At 42.3% G+C, this 6,644-nt stretch overlaps 1 pseudogene; it reads right to left on the reverse strand.

Annotated features, from left to right (window-relative positions):
- Positions 1-1,492: 1,492 nt before the first annotated feature.
- On the reverse strand, positions 1,493-2,693 carry LOC145785712 (glutathione S-transferase Mu 5 pseudogene; annotated as a pseudogene).
- Positions 2,694-6,644: the final 3,951 nt, after the last annotated feature.

A 6,644-nucleotide genomic window follows, 5' to 3' on the forward strand; every position in this document is an offset into this window, starting at 1 on the left:
AAATTTTGCTTTGTTATTTTTTTTACTGTTTTGCATTAGTTTCTGTGTGATACACAAAAGCATCCGAAAAGTTTTGATCTTACATGGTTTTAACGTGTTTTTGTTCTTTTTTTATTATTGTAATTAGACATTCTGTAAATTCTATTTATAATCTTGCTATTCGTCCTCTCTCGGAGTAAAAGCAATCGCGTCTTGTGAGGACCCCAGCCAGGAAATCCTTTTTTGCGTTGATTCAACATTTACAGACACTAAATCAATGTAAAAGACTGATTTGTTGTCTGGAATCGCACCCAGCTCCCAAATTATGTCATTTTTTGTTGGTTCAACAACTAAAGGCGTTGAATCAATGTAAAAATACGGATAGGCTGGTATCTGACGGCCCAATCTACCCAGACAATTAATCAGTCGTATTTTGCATTGATTCAACGTTTGCAGACGTTAAATCAATGTAATAAAACGACTGATTGCTGTCATGGATCGATTCAACAACACAAAATGACGAAACAACAAAAGCAACCGACGTTGATGCTGTGTAGAAAGGACTTGATTGTTGGCCGGGCATTGGTTTCTGTAATCAGATTCTCTTATCCTATGTTGTGCTTGGTGGCCTGCGGCGTTTTGTTATTCTCCAAAGTAAAATTCTTTGTTGAGAAAGTGTATGGGTTACTTTGATTTTGTCAGATCTGTCCCCAGCCAGTAAAAATTGTCCTTTTCACTTTGATTTACCGCCTGCAGTTGTTAGACGCATTGATTCAATCAATGTAAAAAGGGCGGGCTTTGTTAGCTTGCTCGACGTAACGGTCACGGAAGAAAAGTCTCTACAGCGAAGCGAAAGAGTTACTGCATCATGAGTTTATGTCAGAACTACCTGTCGGATCTGGTTGGTTGGTTTTTGAATCTTTATCCTCGGACTGACAAAGCCCTGATAGGTTATTCCTGGTAGTTTTCGCATACTTGTAGAGGATTTTGACGCAGGGCCGGTTATCGAGGTTGACAGAGTGAAGTTTTCCGATTGTTGCCAGGGACATATTCCATCCAATAGGTGCCGCTGAATGGAGAGCAGTTCTTTGAATGCTTTGCTCAAGCTCACACCCCGAGAGTCGAACCAGCGCCGCTTGATCTTGAAGCTTCTTCGGTCACGCGTTAAGCAACTGAGCTATCGGGGAGGCGATCTTCCCGAGATCGGGATCATTAGCCTACCAGGAATTGGTATCGTTCCTTTTTGATAGCTTGGCGCCAAAGAACAGATAATACAATTAAATAATTTTTTGGAATTCATCCTTCAGAAGATCTGTGTCTTTGGTAACCAGACCAGTGACTAGCTGCTCTTAGTACAGCCTCGACCTGGGTTAGTAAAATGATAGTAAAAAAATAAACCCTCGTACACTTTTAAGGACGGTCACCATAAAGTTGTTTCATAACCTGTCTTCCAATCATTCTTTTTTTTTTCACTGCTCGTTTTTCTGCAACAATGGTAACGAGAAAAGTGGAATGCTATGTATTGATTGGTTAGTGCGAATTATTAGTTTATTACATATAAACTAGCAATCACGGTCGCTAAGGTGGCATAGCAGTCGAGTAGGGGAAATGGCATTACCAACATAATCGCTTTTCGTTTTATTTTACTTTCAGGCTTCAAAGAATTTTCAAATATCCTATTAAAAAAAACATTGTCAATATGTCAAAAAACATTGTCAATACCTTCAGATTAAGTAGCTATAGCCTGCTGGTTGCATCCTGACAAGTAACAACCCATTGATTTAAAGCATGCTGCTACTGCTTGCAAGTGTGCATTTTAGCCCAAGGTTTATTATTTTCAAGTCCATACAATTTATAGAAAATAGTCTACGATGAGTCAGCATATAAGCTAATGATCAAATTGTTTTACAATTCCTTTTGGCTATAGGCTAATATGCATGTTAGCTTAGGCTACTTGATTTTGACATTTAATTCTTTTTTTGATATTTCAGTTTTCACAACTGTTGCCCCAATGTGCTTGAGGGTTGTTGATTGGAATCTTCTTGAAAAACTCTGAATTTCGAAATGCAGCTATTTTGTCAAGTTGAAAAAACCTGTTCATGTATTTTGAAATCTTTTCGAAGTTCTTCAAGCAATCCGGTTCCAATGCCATTTGGTGGTTTAAAGCCACACAAAAGGTGAAGTCCACATAAGTGAGATGATCACCTGCAAGCCACTGATTGTCACCAAGAAATCGTTCGAGATTCTTCATTTTTGCTGGAAAAACGTCTCTGAAAAATTTTTCTTTGTTTTCCTCATAGTTTGATAAATAAGACATTTTCAAAAATTCCCATCTGAAATCGTACAAAATGAATTCCACCATATCACATCTGGCGTGTTCCTTATCACTCGTTGGTTGCAACGCTTTGTTTTTTCTAGCAATGTGCTTCAATATTGCTAAGCTTTCACTGATCTTAATATCACCATCTATGTAATATGGTAAGTTGGGGAAGTCCAGACCCAAGCTCGATTTTACATCATTCCATTGGCTACGATCAAAATCAGGTGGTCCTCCATTCACGTAAGTTTCATTTTCATAGTCACAACCCAGATATTCCAACATTAACCAGATTGGTTCAGAGAGACATTTTATTTTCCAATAACCTACAATTGGTTTACTCATTGCGTTGGCCTAGTAACGTTTTGCGTCTTGTGATACTTTGAAGTTTGTTAGCCTATGCCTGGAAAAGCGGGTGCGTAAGTTAATTTAGCCATATTATCTGGTGCCCTCCAAAAAAACGAAAAATAAATCGCCTATCTAACAGCTGCAAACAAATAATAGTAGGCCTATCTTAATAATTTTAGATTGAATCTGCCTTTACAGACCTGAAAGGGTTAAATTTGTCAGATTTTGAAAAACATTATGCCTATAGGCTTGTTCACGAAATTATGGCCAAGTTATCTGTCTCCGTATTGTGACATAGATTGTCGCGCAATCGTGACGTCATCATTGCGATGCACTGCAGTGGCGGATTCAGAAAGTAATTTATGGGTGGGCTTAGGAAATATCTTGGTGGGCCTTCACTAGTAATGCCACGGCGGGCCAGCATACAAAAACTTAGTGTTACCGAATATCTCTTACAAACGCTGTGAAATAGTGATGCTACACCAGACAATTTAGTGCCACTTGGTTATTCTAGGGTTAAACATTAATATGTTTTTTTTTTCAAGATTCTGATTTTGGGTGGGCCCACTGTCAATCTGGGTGGGCCTGTACCAATCAGGCCCACCCGGTAGAACCGCCCCTGATGCACTGTCACGCTTGAGCGACAATCTCTCGTCATTCTTTCTCTAATTTTCTAACTTGTGTTTTCCAAACGTGCTTCGTCTTTCTTTTACGATGTGTGAATCTAACGGACGAACGTAATAAGAGTGTGAAGTGACTATTCCACATCACAATTGAACCCGTCTCTTGTTAACAATATACCATCAATTTTCACTCAACACATGTGGAACTTGAGTCGAAAGTTAGGAAGAAGACAGGTTGGATAGCAGCTCATACATAGCGGTTATCAAAAAAGAAAGAACATCTTCAATTGTGTGGCTCTGGTCACTTCAATTGCTTCAATCGTGAGTCTGTAGAAAATCTTCAATTGTGTTAAACGGGATGTCACTTCAATCGTGAGTCTGTAGTTACCGTACCCATCTTCAGTTGTGCTGCGCTGGTCACTTCAATCGTGAAGCTACAAGAATTGTTTTTTGCTGGTGTTGTAAAACGCATATTGCTGGCCAACCGAAGCGGCCAAAGAACAGCAATCGAAAAAGCGAAACCAGATCTCCAGCTAGAGAAGTCACTAATTCTACTGTGGGGCAGTATAAGCACGGTTACTTTATACTGCCTGAAGCGGCTGGGGAACGGTCACCATACCAACAATCCGTCGACGATCGAACTGTCCGAGGAGAGCAAGAAACTGTTATTCCACCGACCACAAGACGAAGCGCGCGACGCCATTTTGAAACTGGATCACGTGGACAAAGAGTGCGACGCTTCTCGTAAGGGCAGTGGTGCGAGGACTATTTCCTGCCTCTGGTCAGTGTGTTACTTATTTGATTGTGTATGTTATCGAGCTTTTATAGCAAATTTGTGTAGCCTACTGCAATTTAGTAGTAAAAGATAATTTGTTGATTACCGTAGATATTCCATTTAATAAGTTACTGAAATAACTATGAGTGCCGCTTCCCTTGAGGACTGTCTGTGGGTCTCGGGCGGGCTGGGAAGTGTACAGGGGCTGGTCCGCCGCTCTTTGGTGGGGCGAGGTGGATCTGTCGCGGAGAGTGGGGCCACCGTAGCGCGGCCTCCGGTGAGTGGACCAGTAGTACAATCGCAACTGCCCTCAGAGGTCGGTAGAGAGGAGGTTCAACAGGAAGTGTTAGGGCTACAGAATGACAGGGAAGCCCGTCAGCGAAGGCGTCAGTTACTTAGTGACATCAGTGCGGCCACGAGACAGCTTGGGGAATTGAGAACTAGAGACCAAGTCTTACAATTTGAATCACAGCATGTCAAGGCTCTAGATTGGAGGTTAGAGACTTTTGTGCCATTACGCAGAAGGAGGACGCCGAAATTCGAGTTGCCCCCGAGTTTGAGATGTTGGTGAGGAGATGTAAGGAGCGATGGGAGGAGCTAGCAGACTCGCTCCCAGTCAATTCAGCTTCCCTGCCAAACATAACAATTGAGGTCCCTCCCTCATCTGCAGAGAAAAGCAGAAGGTCTGCGCATATTCTAGCTCAGATTGATCTGGAAACTCAATTAGAACAGATTCAAATTGAGAACCGCTTAGATGAGGCGCGAGAGGCAAGTAAATTGAAGGAGGCCCGGGAACAGGAAGCCCGAAAAGGGCGTAAGGTGGCCAGAGAGCTTAGGGAGTTACAAGTACGTGCAAGCTTGCAGAAGCAGATGGCCATGTCGGAATGCTATACAGAGAAGACACATAGCTTGAGGAGTTATTGCACGCGGGATTCCAAGACGAGCGCCCAGGTGAAAGAGGGTATCCATCTCAAGGAAAGCGAGAAACCAAAAAAAGCCCCTCACTCAGTGTTGTCTAAATTCTGTGCCCATATGGAGGCTGCTAACGAAGTAGACGAGTTAATGGCCCCTAGCTTAAATGTACCTGTCTATGAGAGACCTATTAGACCTCCGCCAGGATTTACTGATACTACTAGGTATATCCCTAAGGGTAGTGCAGTCCATGATGGGTATTATGGCTTACCCCAGCATGAAAGTGACGTGATGGCAAGGAGAGAACAGAAACCACCCCTAGCCTACGACGGAGCGTGCGAAAAGGCGTCAAGGAAGGACTATCTTGACATGGCCTCGCTTATAAAATATGACGGGTTTTCTATGCCCTTTATTGTTTTTAGAAACGAGATAAATGCTTTGTTAGAAAAATGCCCGTATGAGGATATGAGACTGAGCTTGATTAGAGCAGCATGTATTAAAACTGCTGCTCAAGACATAAGCTTGGTGATCAGTAGCACCCCAGGTTACAACGAAACAATGCGTGCTAATATGGCATTGGAGCGTTTGTCTTTAAGATGTTCTGTTCGCGGCGGTTTTAATTCTGAGGCTTGTGTTAAAAGTATCCGATTTGGACCGCGTGTGTCGGGGGCTGACATTACTGGTTGGCGCAAGTTTCGGGCAGAATTACTAGATTGCCAAATATATGCGGCAGCATACAAGCGGTTGGACTACCTTGAAGGGAAATTTGTCTGTGATCTAGCTAAACGTTTGCCCGTTTATGCGCGTCAACGCTTCATTGATTTCTTAGGTGATAAATTTGGTTGTACGGCGGACCCTTCCTTTGATAGTTTGTTGCAGTTTGTTATTGCGGAAGAAAATGCGAAATCAACCGACTTTGGCGTTTGGTTAATGAGTGAGGACCATAAGTCGAGCAATAACCATTCTTTTGGTAAGTCGGAGAGTAAAAGGGACGCGGGTGCATTTCAAGTGAAACATACGGCGGCCAAGGTTAACGGCTATGGTAATATAAATTCCGCAACGTCAAAAACGAGTGTCTCGTTGTGTGAGTGTTGCCTTTCGTTTGGTGTGAATGTGGATCATGGTTTGGAGGTATGTCATCGTTTGCAAGGTATGACTGTGGCAAAGCGTGAAGAGTTTTTCTACAAACGTTGGCTCTGTTATAATTGTGGAGGAAAGCATCGGGCTAGAGATTGTCGCTGTGCCATGAACTGTGATCAGTGTCAGGATGCTAACTATAAAACGACGAAGCATTTCGCTATGTTGCATGAATGGGTCGTTAATGATAGGCCAGCAAACAAACCAGTTCCAAAGAAGGTACGCGAGCCCGCTGTGGACAAAGTTGACAAGTCTGCGGTTAATAAAACTGGAGTTCAAGGTAGAGAAAAATCAGTCTCTTTGAGAAATGTGAAAGTGACACCTTGTAAAGTTTTAAACCGAACAGTTGCTGTGAAGGTCATAAACCCGGCAACTGGCTTAGAAAAGTTGGTGTACTGTCAGCTTGATTATGGATCCCAGATAACGCTGGTATCAAAATCATTGTGTGCAGAGTTGGGTTTACAGCCCTATGAAAACATTTCCTTTACCATGAAAACATTAAACGGTGATGCGAAAGTTGATGCTGGTTTGGTCAAATTTGTGGTAAAATCGT

Source organism: Aplidium turbinatum, chromosome 16, assembly GCF_918807975.1.
Source record: "Aplidium turbinatum chromosome 16, kaAplTurb1.1, whole genome shotgun sequence".
Classification (NCBI taxonomy): Eukaryota; Metazoa; Chordata; class Ascidiacea; order Aplousobranchia; family Polyclinidae; genus Aplidium; species Aplidium turbinatum.